The following is a 22,095-nucleotide window of genomic DNA, read 5'->3' as shown; positions in this document are numbered from 1 at the left end:
CATTTTCTTTAGCCTACAACTGTGTATTAGGAAAATATTCACGTGGTTATTTTTCCCCACTTACCATTTGTCCTCACAGTATTCAGTAACCGAGGCATTATAATCTGGCATTAACATAAATTAAGTGCATCATGCTTTACCCAGATATTCATTAACTATTCTCAAAATAAGATAAAACTTAAAATGTATACAATAATTCTTTTTTATTGGAATTAATTTTCTCTACACAGGACTTGAAGTATGAAATCATAGGTCTTTCCCCTTATTCATTACACATTCATTCATGGCTTAAGGATTTCTTTTGATGACCAAAAAAAAAAAAAAATGGAATAAATATATACTAGATCAACAAAGTACAGATTATTTGGGATTATAATCTGTAAGGGCAGGAATGGACACAGGGCAGGTTTCCTAGGATCCCATGCAGAGCGGGTAAAGGAGGAGTCAGAGTCCTCCGTGGTTTTTTGCAGGTTTTTTATTGGGATTACCAGATACACAGCAGGCAGGGGTGCTGGGGGGCCGGGGGGCTGGCAGGCCTCCCAGACCCCAGCAAGTCTTCACTCTATCTGGGCTCTCCGGCGTTCTCTCGGTTTCTGCTTTTCTTGCTTCTCCCTCGGCTTCTCCTGCTTCTTTCTCCGCTTCTGCTGCTGCTGGCATCCCCGTGACGCCGTCCTTAAAAGCCCATCTCAGCCCAGGTGAATCCCATCTACCTATGCCCACACCCTACTCCAGGTGCCCGCCATCAGGCATGCATTCAGGACCGCAAGGATCCATCATCTATCCTGATGGCGGGAGGGCAGAAAAGTCTGACATTTTTCCTTACCTTACATAATCCTTGAGGTTTTAGTATAAAAATTTAAAAGGGAGCTTTAACAACAAGTAGAGGATGATGGGTTCTATCATTGAAATAATCAACAGTTGTGGAGGGAATTTAAAGTTTAGTAAAAGAGAAATTTTTTAAATGGCTATTCAGAGCAAAAGGATGCTCTGAGGATGCTGGCCCACCCAGGAGGCCAGAAATATAAGATTTCTCTGACTTACTGGTCTCCAGTCTTGGAGTTTTTACCTTAAATATATAGGTAATTTACATACACAAAAAATTATTTTAATAAATAAAAGAAGATATCTAGCAAATTTCTAAAATTTTCACTTAATAAGGTTGATTTCCAACAAACTTAGTTACTTGGTAAAGAAGAAAATCTGTTCATATCTTCAGAGCAATTACTTGATTTTACTGAGCTGATTTAATCAGAGCTCTTGGTGTTTGGGAAGATGTAAAAATCAAAAGTTGTTTGAATGTCTTATCCTAGAAGTATATTTACAAATGTGAGGCTCAGTTAGGTCATCTCATACTCACTTTAAAATATGACAAAGATACGGTCTTTGAACTTTTTCGGGTGTTTCTTTGTCTCTTGCTGGAGGGTTTTCACCTTGAAGAAGAATCACTGTTCTACTGACAGGGGCTAGGGAGCAAGGGAAGTAGCGGGATCTGCTCGTACACACAGCATAGGCTGCATGCAAACACTGTGTGAGTAATCATCTGTATTATTTGAACTAAAACTCTTATTTTGAACTGAGAGTCCTACCCCAGTGATGCCTGAAGAAGGGTCAGACATTGGTGCCATCAGAAAAACAGGATATTTTTCCTGGGCCCAGGAATACAGGATATACCTGAGTGAAGATAACAAAGGAGGTGACAACAAACTCCGGGGACATGATGAAGACCAGGGCACCAATCATGATAGGCTGTTGTGGTGCGAGGGTCCCTTATGGTTTATTGTCTTTGTTTAGTTCACTAGAAAAAGGCCGACTTGAGTGCCCACTTTGGCAGCACATATACTAAAATTGGAAAAAGGCCAGTTTGAGAGATGTCAGATGGGCTTTTGAGGTAAAATACCCTATTTTCCCAGATCACTGATTTTCTGTCAATGAAGTGCATATTATAGATTCAATTCCTGTCTGTTGTGCCAGCAAGACACGGGGCAGGTTCTCTTGGATCTGGGAAGTCAGGTAAAGGAGAGTCCTGGCACCCACAGTGGCTTTTTCAGGCTTTTTACAATCTTTCTACACCATTTGTAGTGAGACAACCAAGTGCAGGGCAGGCATGGGTGCTGGGGTTGAGGGGCCAGGAGGCCGGTAGGCCTCCCAGCTCCCAGTGAATCTTTACTTTTTGGGCTTTCTCTGGCATTCTCCTTGACTCCATTTGTAGAACTGTGAGGGAACACATCCCCCAGCCCTGCCTCAGAGCAGGCACCATGTCCTTAAATTTCTTTAAATAAGTTCTGACTTATACTGCCCAAAAAACATTAAATATATAGAAAAATAAAGTCTTAAAACTATTGAAGTAAACATCCCTATATTTGAAGAACTATAGCTTTCAGAGTGTTTGAATTATTATTAAAAATTTATTTTATCATATCCAGCAATGCAGTGGTTCCATATTCACACATACAAGCATTAATGCTATATCTAAAGACTTTAAAACAGTGTATTTGTTGCATAATGTTTTTAAGTCACAATCAGCTATGATGAAGTAGTACTATATGACAAAAAAATAAAGGGTAACTTCTGCTTCATCCTTAGAAACAATGTATGGTCCACCAGATCAGCAGCTCAGAGAAAAAGATTGATACTCTTCATTCCAAGCCATTTCTTCAAGATATACCTTGAGCATCTACTGGTCCCTTAGAGGAGATTTGTAGGTATGATTTTTCAGTGGTTGCAATAACCCTTGGTATAACAGAAACTGGGGAAGTGATAATTCCACTTCTTTCTTACCTATGGAAAAATTCTACATTCATCAGTGACTATAAGAAAAACCCTACAATCATCAGCCCCACACAGTATGGGGATTGATCATGGAGATACACTGCAAGTGCTTTTGCTCTGTGAGGCCATTACTTTTCTGATAAATTGGGCACTCTTCACCAAACTGGAACTTTATAGGCTGTGTTTGTGTGATCTGTTTTGACTAATCCATAATACAACTGCAACCTATAATGACAAAATTGTTAATATATATGATTGCAAATTCAATTAATATTAAGTTTCTGTTTATCAACTATAAAAATAGCAAATATTAATGTTGAATAATATATTCAGCTTTGGTTAGTTGGCAGTGGGAGTTAGAATCTGAAATTCTTATATTTATATATTCCCATAGACTACAAGTGGGAGTATTAATTGGCAAATTTTCTGGAAGTGAATTTACATCTCAGTATATTTCGAAAGCATTATCAAATTGTATACCCATGCAAATCATGGGGAATTTCTAATGACATTGTGGGAACTTTAGGATTGAAGAATAAAAGTTACATACACAAACTTACTTCACCTTTATTTTAAAAAGTGCACTAAGTAATAAATTGTGGGATTCTAAATTATTTTATTCATCTTTATACTTTTCTGCAATTTGAATCTATCAATCAAACTTCAGTTGTAAATCAAGAAAAGACTGGAAGATAGATAATATATTTGTTTTTAGACATGTTGAGATTTAGAGAATATCAATATATCCAATATGAAATTTCCTAGCATGAAGTGACTAAATACAAAGGACCAAGATTAACTGTCATTGAAGGAAAATCATCCATGAATTTCACAGTCTCCTGATTCCTTGCCATATAATATTGCTACTACTTAAGCCTGACTGATTTTTAAAAGTTTAGAAAGAACAGTCCTGTTAAGACTCACTTATCCCCTCAATTTCGCTTCTTTCTTATCACTTCCAAACAAAAAGAACATCTCTCTAGGATTCACTTTGTTGTCAATTTTCTGTTACAGTGCAAGAAGCTTTGATGTTAAAAAATCCTTTCTGGAGTAATAATTTCCCTTTGTGCATTTGTTCTGTTTGCTATTTTTAAATATCTTAAAAATTCTAGTTATTGCCTTATGCTTGGGTGGAATTATTATTCACTTTTTAATGACTTTTATTTGTTAGACTCTAAGGCCAAAGTGCCCATTCTCTATAGACAAACAGAAAATAATATGTATCAATTGTCATTGTCTTTTAACGACTTATCCTAAATCTATGGAGAGGAGTGGTTTTCTCTTTAGCTTTCATGATTTTTCTTTTTTTGCTAATATATTAAATTCTTTTTTGACAACTGAAGGATCCCAAGCAATTCAAATGGGATTAGTTCATATGGTTAATATAAAAAGCTTTATCTTCCAAAATGTGTCAAAATTGTTATCAAAAATTTCCAGAAACAAAATGCATTTTTACTGACCTTTATTCATGTTTATATTTTCTCTTTTACTTTGCTCTACTAAGTGGCAATGCTGTGCAAGTTACTCAGATTGGCATTTTAAAAGGCTTTTCGTCATTTAGTACATTTTCAGTTTATTAATCTGCAAACTTCTCCATTAAATAGAATTCTCGCCATGTAAATCTTTTAATGCACCATATGATCGCATCACTTTCCTTGTTTAAAAGTAATTACATTACATGTGAAAACCTCGTGACTGGCCAAATACTCAATCTAGCATTTAGAAAGTCCAGAATAATGGACTAAACATACCTACCTGGACTTGTCTTTTCCTACTTCTCTTAAGTAGGAAAATAGCATGCATTTGTCTCTCTTTCATTTCTGTAGGATTAAAAAAATATTTTAAATATGTACATGGTATTAATTATAACTTACACACTATTCTGGCTGGAAAAGCTCTCCCTGCTCTGGGAGCTGCAAATGTTCCAACCATCCTCACCACCCCCCCCTATTGAATAAAACTGTGCATACATATGTATTTGCATACAGCCTGTTTCACTAAGATTTAAGGTGGACACTGTTGATAGTTGTTTATCTATTCACTCACTCATAAAATACAAATTTATTGAGATCATCCTGCAAACACACAGGTTAGTGAGATATAAGCTACATTTTTAAGAATTTGCCATCAAAGGAAGCCGACAGAAACACAAACTACTGAATAACAAGTCAGGTGATACTTTTGTGCTTGTCCTGGATAGTTGTATGGGAGTGCACTGCCTCAAATCTGAGGGTTGAGGAACCCACACATCCAGATATGAGTCACCAAAAGACAACACTACTCATAGTCTGTCTCCCATAGATCAATAGTCACATCCCAATTGTGTTGTGTGTGTGCTCAATGATTTGTCCAGAGATAATGGTTCAACTCTCCTATTGTCTCTATTCTCATTGTCCTCATTTTTACCAAATTGAAGCACAACCCATATATGTGATGTCCCGTTGGATGCTGATGAAAGTTACATTTCACACCTGATTCAAGCCACTCACAGAGACACAGACCCAATGAATAAAACATGGATTATCAGAAATCTATCAATAATTTTAATACTTTAATTATAAAAATGTTTCAAAAAATTTATGGCAAACTTTTGCTTTTATTATCTTACTGGTGTCACTAGTAAAGCTAATTGATCATATACAGTGAACTAAATTGGAAACACTTTCCATTACATTATCAACCAAAAGTTAACTTCTTATAAAAGTTTGGATAGCTATGATATAGTAAGTGTCTTCTTTCTCATATGCCAGTCAAATTGCCATTTTTATTTTTGTTTTTGTATATAATTTAAATGGAGCAACTAGGCTTTTCCAATGAGCATTTATTGAATACCTATTGCAGGTAGAATACCTATTCCAACCTAATGGAATAAAAGAATACTGGAAGAATACTGAAAAGTAATTCAAATCAGAGTTCAAGCTATAGCCTCAAGTAAAAACAAATAAGGATTTTTTTCAAATTTGACTTTCAGAAGAAAAGTTCCACTTTCTATGCCCAAGAAATAGAAAAGCCAAAGATATAATTATTATGACCTGAAATAAATCTTTCTGGAATGAAATTCAGTGCTACCGTAAAGCAAAAGAATCCTCATTCCTGAAAAACCCACATTTATTACAGACCTCACAGCTTGGAGTCCTTGAGCTGGTGCAGTTAAATTGCTTTCAACACATTTTGGTTATGTCCCAGGATTCTTAAATGACAGTATTAGCAGTAGGAAAGCATTAGGAAACTTTGAGGTAAAATGCCACTAACTCATAGAAAGATTTCACATTGAGGCACATGAGTAAAGACAGGTAGAGCTAACTGAGCAGTAGATCTACCTATGAAGCAAAATGATATGTAACATGCTTAATTTGGACAGATTAATAAGAGGGCTTTCCATCATACAAACTGTTCCGTTTTCCTTAATTCCAACTATTTCAGCGTAAGTTACAAATCTGAAATCAGCCTATATTTTGGGAGTAGTACCAAGGCTCCAACTATATTCTTTCATTTATTAGTTCAAAAAAGAAACCTCTCCAGTCCACACATGCCACACAGTTTGAGAGGCATATGAAATAGAAAGATTTGAAAAGGAAATGTGTTCTCATTGGATCTGCCCTGGTAAATATCTGAAGTCAGAGGGAAAGATAAGTGGGAAAATGTGGGTACTAAGGAAGTATGAAAACAAAACAGACTGTTCTCCCCTTTCCACCCAACTCCCACCTTCCCCTGGGACAGAACTCAAAGAGCTCTTAGAAGTTTGGAATAATTCTCCCTCTATCCAGGGGAAAGTTAGTCCATTCTGCACATTTTTGGCACAGCTTACTTAAAAAGGATATTGATATCAGCACAGCACTCCCCTGATTTAGAGAAAGCTGTGGATGTTAGCTGGGGGCATGAATCAAAAAAGAGCCAAAAGACAAGTTTGTTAAGCAAAGAAAAGGGGTCCTTTTGTATCTGAAGTTTCATAGAATCTTTGATGATAGAAAGCTGCATAATCAGTGGATTATCCAAAAGCTACCAAATATAGCCAACACCACATATTGCCCATGTCAATAAGGTAGGTTACACGAATATCAGAAGCCACACAGAAATAGAAACAAGCTATCCAAGTGCATGAGCGTGCTTCCACCGTTCCCTTCCTACCTAATTTACCTAAAGCTTATTTAAATGTGTTCTGCCTAACTCGTAAGCAATTCAAAGGAAGAGAATAAAAGAAGGATCCCAGTTGAAACTGGTGAAGCGAGCTAATTTAAATAATATTATTTAAATATGATAAAAGAATCTTTGGATTGAACGAATATCTGTGAGTTGAACATTAATTATCTGCTGCTAAGAAAAAGTAGGGAATCAAAGACAACAAATATATATATTCAGTTATAAAATAAAATCCGACTCTTTCATCTTTGAGATCTATGGTCTGTTAAAATCACACAGTATGATAGTGATACCTAATTTGCTCACTTTGCATAAAAGATTCTTAAATGAAGTAATCAGAGAAGATTCAACCTGTACAGTTATTTTTAATCCAGGCTTCTTGAAACTACAAAATGTTTTGGTGAGACAATGAAAAATTAAATGAAATGAAAATTATATAGATCTTCAATACAGCTCATTTAGACATAATTGTATATAACAACTTTCAAAAATGTAAAAGTGCTAAGAATAATTTCTAAACTTCTCTATGCTAAATTATTAATTAAAATAACATGTATACAAATATTCCTTCATTTTATCAACTCATCCAATGCATTATAATGAAGCACCAAGATTGTCAGATGCTAAGGCTACAAGAACATAATCTTCACCTGCAGGAGTCAGTTGAAATATGAAAGACAAGACCCATGATATAGAGAAAAATAAGTCATTGAGACTGATCCCAAAATGATACAAATGATAGAATTTTCAAGCAAGGACATCATAACAGTTATTATATTGTATTCCTTATGTTCAAGAAGCTGGAAGAAATTTGAATGTGCTAAGTAGAGGCATAGGAGATATTTTTAAATAACCAATAAAACTTCTAGAAAGGGAAAAAAAACACAATGTCTAAAATGAAAAATACAGTAGATGAGATTAATAGCAGATTAGATATGAAAAGATTTGTGAATTGGAATTGATATCAAGAGAAACCACCCAACATTTTCATATATTATAAAAAAGATAAACTTTGCATCAGTTTTATCAATTATGCAGTTCAGTTTTAGCGACAAGACCAGTGGCTCCCTGAGCGCTAAGACCACCCTTAGCAGCCATGTGAAAGCAACTTCCCCACCATCCTGAAGCTTTATAAAGATTTGTTGCTGGATTTTGAGGTCCTCCGCATGAACACAGGCACCTCTATCATTCCCCAAGATGGTCTAAAACCCAAGTAACCCTCCAGTGATGATCTCAGAAGTCATGATTTTCCAAGAGGTAAAGACATCTTCCTTTTTGTCTGGAGGGGACATAGCTGCAGGTCAGATAATTGATTAAGCATAACTGTCCTTTCCCTTAGTTGTAACTGAAAAACTTCAGAAATTTTCAAGGAAATATCAATAGCATTGTTAGTTCTAGTATGACTTTTTCCCCTGGTGGACCAACCCTGTCCTACATATTTTTCAGTCTGTGGCTGCAAGCATGATGAGGCTAGGTGTGGGAAAGTTGAGCAGGTCACAGACACTGTTTGGGACAGTTGTACACTTGCCATCAATTTCCTCTTATTCACCATTTTCTGCTGCATAAAGTCTTACTCAAATATTGGTGCATACTAAATGCATGTTCTCTGTAGTACAGCTGTCACTGAATTTGCCCCTTGGAGAAATATGGTCACTGCTCCACGTCTCTGGGCCATACAACTCAGCAATGTAATTTCACTGTTCATGACTCTTATTGCTATATTAATGGTTTATTTTCTTCTTCAAGATCCCCCTTACTATGGAAAGGGGTTACCAATGGCATTCAAAGCAAGAGGTCACAAATACAACTGCATGTCTTACTGGTGCAACAGACAGCACTCTGAGGTTTATCCCATACTGCCCTCTGTGACTTGTTCTTGCCTGAAATGGCTGTCACTTCAACCTCCAAGGGATGGGGCTAGTTGGTCTGCCTGAAGGTGGGAGCAGGGATGAACTCAGCCTTTCTGATTCTTTACCCTAAAATCTAATGAGCACCTATTTTATTTAAAAGATTTTATTTTATTTATTTATGCATACAAGAACTGGGTGGTAGGCCAGAGGTGGGGGGGGAGGGGCGGCGGTGAGAAGATTCACCAGAGACAGTGGGGAGAAGAGGCAGATCTACTGTAACACACTGTTGCGGGGAGCAGCTGGTGAGACAGGAGAGGTCTGCTGCACCATGTGGGTTAGCTCCCTAATGGGGGATCGAACTCATGCTGCAGTGGCTGGCAGTAGCTTGATAGCGCTGAGACTTTAACCCCTGCACCACCAGCGAGGCCTCTGAGCACCTAACTATTGTGGTTGCTTTCTGAACAATTTTCCAGGACTGGTTGTTAATCTCTTTAGATACTCTATTTATTATTCACACAGTATACCACCATCAGAAGTTTCTCAAAATGTCATTTTTTGTTTTCTATTCTGTATGTTTTTTTCCCCTGTGTAAAACATTTATTGACTTTAGAGGGCTACAATCAATGCTCAAACACCTTAGCCTGGTATTTCCAATTTTCTTCGGTAACTTAATTGGTGTATTATTCACAGGCATCTATATGAATTTTCTAAAACTGGTTAATGCCACATCAAAGACACTGTGGACTTCAGAAATCACCCTAGTCTTCCTTAAGCTCTCAGGTCTCAAGTGTCCTCTCTCCTGACTGTGAGCATGTAATTATTTTGCAAAATCACAAGCTGATAAAAGTGTCTTATGATTTATAAAAAAAAAAAAAGAAAAAAAGAGTAGAAACTCAAGCAGCAGTAGAATCTACAAACAGCATCTCTGAGAAGAAATGAAACTATAAACAAAGATTGGGCTCAGAGGACTGTGTTAAAATCTGAGTTTCTTCTTTGTCAATTTTCTAATAGATTGTTTCATATTGGTAAATTGTTTCAAGGCAAGAGTAGAAAGACACCAACTCACACTTTCTCTCTCTCTCTCTCTCCACATAATATATGTATTTATATATAAATATGTATAGTGTTAATCATTTCATAATACATTGAATCACTATGTTGAAGCTAATATGAAGCAAATACCTAAATTAAAAAAGAATTAACTTCACATGAACCCAAACATATACTATATTTCATTTTATATACAATGAATCTTTACAATTGGGCATTCAAGCAATCCTTCTTCAGCCTCCATCACCTAGCACTGAACATTCGCCTTATCACACTATGATATAATTATTTATAAATATACTCTGTTTCCTACATTAGATTGTGAATGTCTGGATAACAGGGAACTTGTCATATTCATTCTGTTATGTATCCTGAGCCCAGATTATTCAGGGCTTGTCTATATTAAAGTGTTAATTGACCAAAAAAATGAATTTGTGATAAAATACTTTATTCAATGTGGTATTAAATAAAGTATATTTCAATACCTTATTAAGAATAATATGTTCAAAATTAAGAATAAACCTGATTTAAATACATAGAAAATATGCAAGATTGTTCTTTCATTTATTCATTCACTTATTCATTCACACATTCATTTAAATTTACCAGATGTGGGCCTCCCCGGTGGCGCAGCGGTTGAGCGCTGGGTTGCGAAGCTGCCCGCAGCCTCTGCGGCGCCGGTTCGATTCCCGGCTGCATCCCGGCCGCCGGAGGAGGGTCCCGCATGGCGCGCAGACCTCTCCTGCCGCCCGCTGCTCCCCTCAGCAGTGTGCTTCGGTCCTTCTGCCTGCTCTGCTCCCCGCTCTGGCTCTGGTGAATTCTCTCACCCTCCCGCGCTTCTGACTGTACCCAGTGCATGTATAAACGAAACAAGCAAGCGGGTAAATGGATAAAAACATGCCTCTATAAAAAAAAAAATAAATAAAAAAAAAATAAATTTACCAGATGTCCTTAGCATCAATGATATCAGATTAAAAGGCAGGTACCATCATTTTCTAAGTTATCCAAGTCATTCCTCATGTGTGTCTCTTCCTGAGAAGAATAAAATTAATATCACAGTTTCAATTAAGCTAATGAGATTTGTATTTCTGAAAGGTAAAATACAAACTGCCTTTTTCTTTTTTTGTAATTGCTTCACTGAAATCTAGTAAATGCTTTGTTTAAGAAACAGATTTTTTTAAATTTAAAACTCCCAGATCTTTTGGATAGGCAATTGAAGAAAATATTTAACAAATCATTAATCATTTTATCAGATAACATTATAAAAATCATAAGCTAGAATTAGCATAATGTTATCATATTCTTCTGAGACCACTATGCTTTTTATTGGACATCCAGTATAAGTTTACAATCTAAACAGAGACACTGCAGAGTTTGGATCTTTGATTTAATGACAGAAAATATATTCCCACAAATAACGTTAGTATCTAAACTGCACTAGTTAATTTTCCAAACTCAGATCCCTTAACACTTTCCGTCTTTACAACGAGAATATAAAGTAATGAGAAAGATTTTTTTTTTTACAAGCATATCTGATTGTGCACATCCAAATGTGTCACCGCTCAAATAGCCATCTTGAGACATTGCTAATTTATTGTGGGGATGCTGCTATCCCCTCCCCCCAACATTCAGTATGGTAGTAAGAGAGAAAAGTTAGTGTTAGAATGATATCAAAAGGAAAGAGTGATCAATTTTATCTCTTTTTTTTTTTTTTTTTGAGAAAGACTTCACAGAGGACTGGCATTTATGTGTGGTCTCAAAGGATAAGTAGATGTCCTCTCATGCACATGCATGGCACATAAAAAACACAATTACAAAAGAAAGGAAGATTAGGGCTATAATTACCAATAGTTTGCTGTGATTGTGTAACAATGGGGATGGAAAGCTGAAGGAGATCCATGGGCTCAAGAGATAAAACAAGGAGATGGAAGGCTTTGTAAATCATGCAGAGGAGTTTAGAACTAATCTTACAGGTGATGGGATTTGCATTTTAATTTTCCTAGTGAGGTATAATTGACTTACAACATTATTTTAGTGTCAGAGGCAAAATATAATGATTTGATAGTTGCATATATAATAAAATAATCATCACATGGACCTGGTTAACATTTGTCCCCATACATAGTTACAAAATTGTCTTACTTTCCGTGAGGACTTTAAAGTCTATTTTCAGCAACTTTCAAATATATAACAGAGACTGATTGACTGTAAAGAGTAAGCTGCATATTACATCCCCACTGTTTGTTTTATAACTGGAAATTTGTGGTTTTGACCCACTTAGCCCATTTCACCCACCCACTCATCCTTGCCTCAGACAACCACCAATCCATCTATAAAAGGTTGGATTTTTTTTTGTCTTTTTTTTTATTTAATAATCAGTGAGATTACATGATATTTGTCTTTGTGTGACTTATTTCACTTAGCATACTGCCCTCATGTCCATCCACCCTATCATGAATGGCAAGATTCCATTCTTTTTTATTGGCTGAACAGTATACCATTTCACATAAATACTACATTTCCTTTATCCATTCATCTATCAGTGGACATTCAGGTTGTTTCTAGAGCTTATCTATAGTTAGCAATGCTTCAGTGAACATAGGCACGCATATATCTTTTTAAATTTGTGTTTTCATTTTCTTTGGATAAATCCCCAGGAGGGTTCTCCCTGGTGGTACAGGGGTTAAAGACTTAGCACTATCAAGCTACTGCCAGTCACTACAGCATGAGTTTGATTCCCGCTGACCAGGGAGCAACCCACATGGTGCAGCAGACCTCTCCTGTCTTTCCCACTGCTCCCCTCAGCAGTATATTTCAGTCTGCCTGCTCTCTTCCCCACGATGTATCTGGTAAATCCTTTCACCCCCCACCCCACACCACTGCTATACACCCCAGTTCTTGCATGCATAAATAAATAAATCTTTTTTAAAAATCAGTAAAAATAAATCCCCAGGAGGGGAATTGCTTGATCATAGGTAGCTCTATTTTTAATTTCTTGAGGCCTCTCCACAGTGTTTCCACAGTATCTGCAGCAATTTATGTTCCCACTAGCAATGCACAAGAGTTCCTTTTTCTCCACATCCTCGCGACACTTCCACTTCTTGTATTTTTGCCAGTAGTCACTCTCACAGTTGTAGATGATATTGCATTGTGGTTTTGACTCATATTTCCCTGGTGACTAGTGATATTGAGCATCTTCTCATGTGCCTGTGACCCTCATGTCTTCCTGGTAAGTGCACTTTAAAACAAATATTCTGGTCATAGTATGAAGGACAGTAATAACCACATGAAACTGAAGGAAAAACTAGTTAAGGGGCCTCCCTCGTGGCGCAGGTAGTTGAGCGAAGCTCTGTGAAGCTGTCAGCAGCCTCTGCAGTGCCGGTTCGATCCCCACCGGCCGCGGAGCAACCCACATGGCACGCAGACCTCTCCTGTCTCGCCCGCTGCTCCCCTCAGCAGTGTATTTCATCAGTCTGCCTGTTCTGTTCCCTGCTCTGTCTCTGGTGAATCCTCTCACCCTCCTGCGCATCTGGCCTGTACCCAGGTTCTTGTACAAAAATAAATCTTTTAAAAAAAGAAAAGAAAAACTAGTTAAGAGACAAATGAGAGATAAGTCAAAATGAGGATTGCTCTGAGAATTATTCACAAGATAGAACTGATGAGAGCCAAGGACGTGCTACACAGACTTCAATGAAGTCAAAGTACAAGATGACGCTCAGATTCCCGGCTTGTGTCACTGGGTAGATAGTGGTACTGTTAGCTGGATAAAGAAATACAAAAATGGGTCATATGTGGGGAAGTATTTATATTTCAATATTCATTTTGAAGATTGTTGCGTAAGTGAATCAGGCTTTTTTACGCCATTAGCCTCTGTAACTGTCATCTGCAGCCTGGCTCGAGTTGATGCAGAAGGCGCTTGGGAGTGTGAGCACAGAGCACACATGCCTGATTGTGGACACCTGGGGTGTGGGTGTGCGCATGTGCAAGTGTGCACACCTGCGCCTAGAAGCCAGGGATATAAGGGCAGCGGCGCTCAGAGACGCAGGACGAATAATGGAGGATGAGTGACTGCAGAAGAGACAAGACCACAAGAATGCCAGCGAGAGCCCAGTGAAAGCGTAGAGATTCACAGGGACCTGGGAGGCTCCGTTGCCTCCTGAGCCTCCCTGGCCCCTGCCTTGCTGGCCTGGCGGCTTGGCACTGCAAAAATCTTGAACTACGTACCTGTGGAATTTTGCAGTAAAGTTTCTACTTCAAGAGACTGATCTAACCTAATGATATGAATAAATGAGTAATGAGGATATATATGGTAGAGGAAACCATAAAATAGATGAATTTACCTAGAAATCATATAAAGATACAGAGAAAGAAGAGCCGGAGGGTAAGTAAAATAAACCAGACTAAAAGAAATGCTCTGGTATCTCTTAGATACAGAAATTTAAGTAGTAGTAATAATAATAATAAAGGTTGAATTCATGACTTCAAAGAATGGAAAAGTGCTTGACAGGGCTGGAGAAAATGGGGAGAGGTTGGTAACTGTATAAAATTTCAGCCATAAGATGAATAAGTTCTGAGGATCTAATATCGAATGTGGTGACTAGCTGATAACACACTCTTGTAAGCTGAAATTTGCAAAGAGCATACAAGATAAATGTATACGTATATCAAATCATTGTCTACACTTTAAATTTCTTACTGTTGAATATCAGTAAAGCTGGAAACAAAAACAAATAGCATGTATAATTAACAAATTTTAAAAATATTAAAACATAGTAAGAAATTTCAATAAGATGAAATTGATACCGGAATTGTCAGGTCTAGTCTCCCAGCCAGGAACGGATCCCAGGCTGCAGGGCAGCGCTGAGTCCCAGCCACTAGACCCCCCAGGGTTGGTGTCTCACGAAGCCGCAGCAGGAACTTCGCAGACGCTCAGGCAAGCAAGCGAGAAGAGGCAGGTTCGTTTATAGAAAGAAAAAGTTTATTGAGGAGAAAAAGAACAGAAATAAAGTGGGACTCCCAGGCCAGGGAACCAGGCCTGGGAGGGGCAAGGAAGCCCAAAGTGGAATTGTGTTTCAGGGAATATATACCTTTTTTTCCCTCATTATTCTAAAACTTCACCAGTCTCTCTGTGATTGGTTAGTTCTCGGTTGTCTCACTTAATTTGCTACTGAGTGGGGATCTTCACATTCCTTATCTAACAGCTTTCTCTTTTCCCATTTGTTGCATCTTTAAATTTATGGCCCAGTCTTCTGGATGGGCATCCCTGCATTGAAGTTAAACAGCTGCCCTTCTAATGTGACCATAAATTAAACCACTCTCCATTTCTCCAATCTCCGCCTCCCTTTACCACCTGAAGGAAACCAGGACCAGCATTAACAATGTTGTCCTTGGTCCTGGCATGTTTGTTTTTCCTAATGGAATTGGTTATATTTCTTTGGTTGTCCTTATCTCTGAAGCCTCCCTAAATTCTTCAGAGGTCCCCTCCTGCACTGTCCCTAAAACTGCCTAATAACCCTAGCTTGCCCTGTCTCAAAATGGTCACAGTAGTGAGTTCTTTCTAGTATACTATATTATGTAAGAAGCTTGGCAAGTCAAACTTTAAACCGAGCAGAGAGAGGAGGAAAGTAGGGGTGAGTGCTAAACTCCAGAGCTGCAGGACCATTATTAGTCTCACCTGGCAATAGCTACTGACACTCCCCTGAAGGAAAGTGTCTCCTTAGGCAAAATGAACCACAACCCAGTTTTACCTACTTTACCCATAGGGAGACCTTATAATTTATAGTTCTAACCAGGATATTCTGGAAAGTGAAAGGGGACACTGTAATTACTCTGGGAAGAATGGACATATTCTAAAGACTGCCCCAGATATATGATCACCCAAATTATTCATCACCCTACTAAGAACTATTCCAAGCTCTTGAGACAGACAGGGTTGAGGACATTGAGAGCTACAAAAAAACACCAACTACAAGTTGCCCTAAAGGAATTGGAATCTGAAGAATAAAAAATAATAATAATTCTAAGACACAGAGGTGGGTGTGACAGGCAAGAAATTTAAAAAAGAAGCTGAACTGCTACAGGGATAATAGTGGAGCTAATAGGGAAAGTTAGGAGAAACTATAAATGAAAATACTTGCCAAATAGAGTGTCATATTATAAAATGCTTTTTCTCAGGAAAGGTAGAACAATTGTTTCACGATTTTTGCTTTATTGCAATTGATGCTGTCTCTATTACAATATTCATGTGTCAGTGAGATAAAAATAAAGTACAATTCAAATATAGACCTCCAGCTTCCTAACTACAAATCTAAAACAACATAACAATAATGAGTGGGAGTAGGTGAATCCATTTCTGGTTTTAGACTAAACAATGAACTAGGTTTTTATCATTGCAATTACAATAAAAACTTTATGTTGTATATAGAACAAGCAGAAATATTTCCCCCATTAGATCTTGTATCTTCGCTCTTTGTTGCTATATGAAATTTTTATGTTCAATTTTTGGGGAAGAAGTTCAACACCTATAAACAACCAATGTCACTACTTCTAAAACACTGATAAGCATACAAATCACTTAGAAATTGTGTTATAATGTATCCTTTATACAGCATATCAGAGAAAAGACATAAGGTCTGTATTTTCAGCAAGCTCCCAAGAGAGGCCGATGTACCTGGAGCATGGACCACACTTTGGGAAGCAAGGTACTTTTCTATTCATTAACACCCCTAACTAATGACCTTTCAGCCTCAGATCCCGAATTGAAGAAAATCTAGATTAATCTGAAACATCCCAAATCACAATTCCACCAATCACAGGAGAGGATTTATAACAAAGACAATGTTTCGACAAGAGTAGGTGATACTCGGGTATATGTTTATCTAAAAAGTTATAGTGATTCTAATGACCACACAGGTTTGGGACCCACTACCCTAATTAATATCCTACATGACTACTGAAATGAATGTGATGCCAGAATATCCACACAAAACCTGAATAGCACTTTGAATTGGTCTCTTTCTCACAGAATCAAAATGTTCAGTCTTCTACATCATCAGTTCTCTTTATGAGTTTGGAATTCCTGAAAAAGAATTAATTGAGGTCCTCAGATACTCAGTGTGAAGGAAAGAATGTTATTTTCTAAGTAGAATATGAGCAGCATACCTGGTATATATTCCCTTTGGAAGCATTTGAGTTCATAGCAGGAGCCGTTGTAATATTCCCTGAAGAGGTTGATGCTGTTTCCGATTCAATTATTTTATTTTAACCAAGACTTTATGAGAATCAAAGCTTGCCAAGTATAAAATGTATCAGCATATGCCATTCTAAGCTAAGTGAGAAAATGAATTTGCAAGTTATTTTTTCTAACCTATGCTTTTTAATCACCTCAGTTTCCTTGGACAGGTAGATATATTCTAGGGCTTAAGAAGGGCTTTGTGGTTTAAATCAATTTCATAATGCTAAAATGGCTAATAAGGCAAATTGGCATATATATATATATAACTGATTCACTGTGTATAGTCATTTTAAATAATAGCATTAACCAGTTTTGAATACTATGCTAAAAATATTATGCTCCTGTAATTAATCAAATATAGAACTAAAAACAATAATATAAAATGACTGAAATTATAAATTTTATAAATAAAAGCAATGAGGTTTGGGGAAATTAAACATCTTGGCCTCTGAAATATAAATCCTAATTTTAACCTATATACCTGCATCTTATACAGATAATATAAATTCAACTATGATTTTCAAAACCTGTTAAGCAATTAAACAGAAGGGGAGACCATATGTCTTTTCATGTTATTGTTATGGAATGGTTTTTGTGAAAGTTTTTTTTTTTTTAATGAAGTGACATTGATTATAGTACTATATGAGTTTCAGGTGTGCCCAGTGACCCCTATTTTCAAGAAACCAAGACAGTCATTTTATATGCTCCAAATGATGATACAAATTCTTTAAGGTAAGAGGTCTAGTGTTTTAATTTCACTTCACTTTCTACAAAATATATGTTCCAAACAACAGCCTTCCGTATAATGAGAATTCTAAATCAAAATGTTCATAACCACTCATAGTGTTACTAGGACAAAAAGTCCCACAGGCTTCACTTTATAAGTAAAGGGGACACATTGTCAGACACCACCCAGAGCAGCTCAGGGAGTCCAGCAGCAGATGCACAAAAGCACAGGAAATACTTGGCAGAGGTGGCATGTAGGACCCATAAGGCTGACTCCCTCAAAGGAGAAAACACCACACTGAAAAGAAACTTCTGAAAGCATGTGTAGGGTAAATGAATTAATTAGCCTTTTTATGCCACTAGCCTCTGGCTATCACCTGTGGCCTTGATGGTGTTAATGCAGAAGGCACTTGGGAACATGGGTGCAGACATGGGTGTGGGCATGTGTAAGTGTGTACACCTGAGCCTAGAGGCGGGGCGCTATAAGGACATGGTCACTCAGAAAACAGTTACGTGAGGACAAGTGGCATAACTACAGAAGAGCCGGGACCATAAGAAGATGCCAGAGAGAGCCTAGAGAAAGAGTTTAAAGATTTTCAGGGGGCTGGGAGGCCCCCTTGTCTTGCAGCCTTTGGGCTTGCCACAACATCAGTTCAGGTGCCTGGTGGGTTATAAGTCTGGCAAGTGAGACTTAGAGTGAAGGGTTCCAGAAAGGGCATCTGGGAGTGGGGGGATATACCTTGGAAGGCTAAAATGGTGGTGTTCAGCAACAGCAGTATCTAGTAAGAAAGAAGGAACGAAGCATTGATAGTATAGTCCTACTGAAACAAAATAAACTGAAAAGCAGTAGCCTGCCTCCACGACAGCATCATATATTAAAGAAACCGCCCTTCACATTGCAACAGAAAGAATCCTTGAGAAAATGAAACCAAAATAAAGATGAAAGGACCTGCAAGAAAATATTGTAAATAAATAAAAGTCAAGCACAGATCATTGGATTAGTTTCTGGGGACTGCTAGAACAAAGCACAACAACCTGGGTGGTTTAAAAGAACATTTCAATAGAAATGTACTGTCTCCCAGTTCTGGAGACTAAAAATACAAAGGTGAGGTGTCAAAAGGGCTATGCTTCCCTAAAACTTCACATAAGAAGGGATAGTGAATAAGAACATGATATTTCTAGAAAAAAAAAATGACAAATATATTTAAAAAATTAGGAAATACAAATTAAAATGAATTGCCACTATTACTAATCATATTAGGGATAAATGGACATTTTAAGTGACACTACCAAGTTCTCTTGATGTTAGAGGGAATAGTAGCTACTGTGGATAAAGCATATAGTAGCAAATTTTGATAGGGAATAATTATAAATGGCAAAATTTCAGATTTGCATACATTAAAATCTAGTGATTTTGGCTTCTACCATTGAGTGCTGTTACAAAGCCTTCAAATTATAGTTCAGAGTGCTATCTGGGTCTTCTACTATTTCAGCAACAAAAGCTAACTCACATCAAACTTGCAGTTCTTAGGAGGCACTTAAAGTTTATCTTTTAAATATTTGAAAAGCTTTTGGAGAAAAAAAAAATGTATGAAGGTGTACTACTGCTGACAGCAGTCAATTTCTCATTAATATGCAAATCAAAGTCATATAGGGTATCACCTACCAAGTACAGAATCTTGACAGTCAAGCTAGAACATTTCAAATTCAAAAGTAAAAAAATAAGCTTTCTTTCACTTAAAGAAAAACAGTGTCTGGAGTGTCCTGTCTTGGGAAATCACAGAGGTATATACACTTCTGCAATAGCAGCAGGTTCTAAGGACCTGAAGTGTCTGTAAACAGTTTGTTTAAGAATCCAGGAAATGATTTTCTCCTCAAATTGCTTTCAAAGGTTGGATCTTGTCACTACAAAATACTAATAAAACAAGAAGATAAAGTCAAGGGACAAAATGTGACATGAGTGATTCCTACATCCACTTTACACCTAAATATGTAGTAACTCATGAGGGAAAATGCATCTTAAAGGACATGGCATCACATAACAGAGACCTTCAGACCACTATTGAATATTCATTTATTGAAATTAAGTAACTGTGCAAGAAAATAGGAAAAAAAATTTCTTACCAAGATAGTAAAGTTCCATAAAGTCTATTTTGTCTATTTATAAACCAGGGTTTCATGACAAAGAAAAAGTATTTGTCCCCTCCTGTAAATATGACCAATTCGCTACAGTTAATGATCTAATTATAATACAATGTCTCTTTTTAAAGAGGAGGTATTTCATTTATTTATGTGCTTTTCTGCATGGCTAACACCATAGTATAGAGCAGATTAAACTTATCAGGATATTATATAGTCACTTTCATAGATGAAAGAAAGCCTATAGTTCCCTAGATAGTAGAAGTAAAATAACCTAGAATGAAATCACCCATATGTATATTAAAATAGAATTTCTGAAAATGAAGCCTGCCAGATATTAGAAGAAATGATCTCATTATAAAATCCTCAGGTTCTCATTTCTCAGAAAAGCCATAATTATAACCTTATCTTTTTAGTGACCAATTACTGTATTCAGGGTATTTTCTGAAATAAATGCTTTTCTATTTTTATGACTTGCTATCTGTATTTCCAATTCCAAGAATAGGAATCTACAATGCAGTCATTTCCATAAATAAGTCTGAAATAAATGACACTGCTCAATCAAAACACAAGTACAAAACCTTTACATTTTCAATGAAATGTAAAACAAAAACCCCTTATTAGCATGAATAAAATACTTAGATGATAACCTTGATCTCGCTCCAAGTTATCAAATTAGGTCATTAGAGCATCCAAATTGACAAGAATAAAGTATGCCTGTGCCATACAAAGTAAATTGGCCAGCATTTCTAATGAGTTAGTTCTTTGCGTTAGGAAGAAAGAGTTGCTGATTTGTATTCCTAAAATGTAAGGCTGAAAAAAACTTATAATTCTAAAAGATAACTTTTTATACAAACTAATGTTCTTTTCATTTTGTTACTAAATATTCACAACATATGTACTATTCTGTGTGTGTGTGTGTTGTGTATGTATGTGTAGGTGTAGTGGAGAGAATAGCAAAATGGAGTGTAAAAGGTATATGTAACAGCATCCCACAAGCACTCTCATCTAACCTGACTTGAGAAGCACCATCAGATGTAGCATTCAGTACCATAAAGAGATCATTGTTCTAATCTTATCTCTGAACTCATTTGGAGAATAGGAGGCAGAATTGTTACACAACCTCAACAGAATGTGCCTGATATTTGAGTATCACTTGAAAGTGATGGATCAGCAATGCTCAGAAGTTACACATATATGCTCCAGCTACCTGACAACTGATCCAAATATATCCTCTTCCTCTAAAGCACTAATTTAGGAGAAAAACATCACCTAATCGAGACTGACAAAATCTGTCAACTTTCATATTGCGTAAATGAATAAAGACCTGGTAAAGCATCTTGGAAAGGAAGTTAGCCATGACTGGGGGAAAAAAATTCTGAGTGCCTCTGGTCACCTTTATCAGTATTCTTCCTTGTTGAAAACATCCTGTTCTATCTAATTTTTTTTTTAATTTTTAGCTCCTAAAATCATTCATTCTCTCAACCTTTGTGTCTATTCAATGGGTAAAGTTAACTCTTTTAAGTTGTCACAAACTTAAGTTGATACTCAAATTTCTCTCAGATTATAGTTCAATGTTTCTTAATGGTGGTAAAGCTGATGTGTTGGGCAAAAGCATTTTTTGTTGTATGAGGTCACTATAAGCATTGTAGGATATTTAATATTATCCTGGCCTCTACTCACTAGATATCAAAAGCAATTCAGTCTCCCCACTCCTTTAGCAGGTGTGACAACCAAGACTGTCTCCAGATATTGCTAAATGTCTTTTGGGTTAAAATTGTTCCCTCCCATTGAGAACCCCTGGATTAATGTGGGTTTTTTCCTTTACATTTATAATGGAGATACAAAAGAAATAATGCTATATAAGTACTCAAATCAACAAAACCTTATCTCCTTAACCTGAGATAAAATACTCAAAGGTTTTTACTAGAACATGAATAAGTCCCAGCCTATAATGTTTTTGAGAATAGGGATGTTAATTTTATATGTCAACTTTACTAAGCCACAGGATGCCCAAATAGTTGGTGAAATATTCTGGGTGTGTCTGTGACAGTGTTTCTGCATGAAATTAACATTTGAATCAGTAGAGGGAGCAATGCAAATGAGCCGCCTTAATTTGGGGCTTCATTCAATCAGTTGAAAGTCTAATCAGACCACCTGAGCAAGAGAATTCTTTCCAACTGACTG

The sequence above is a fragment of the Talpa occidentalis genome, unplaced genomic scaffold (assembly GCF_014898055.3).
Source record: "Talpa occidentalis isolate TD23 unplaced genomic scaffold, MPIMG_talOcc4v2.1, whole genome shotgun sequence".
Taxonomy (NCBI): domain Eukaryota; kingdom Metazoa; phylum Chordata; class Mammalia; order Eulipotyphla; family Talpidae; genus Talpa; species Talpa occidentalis.
Note: the sequence above shows the minus strand (reverse complement) of the source record.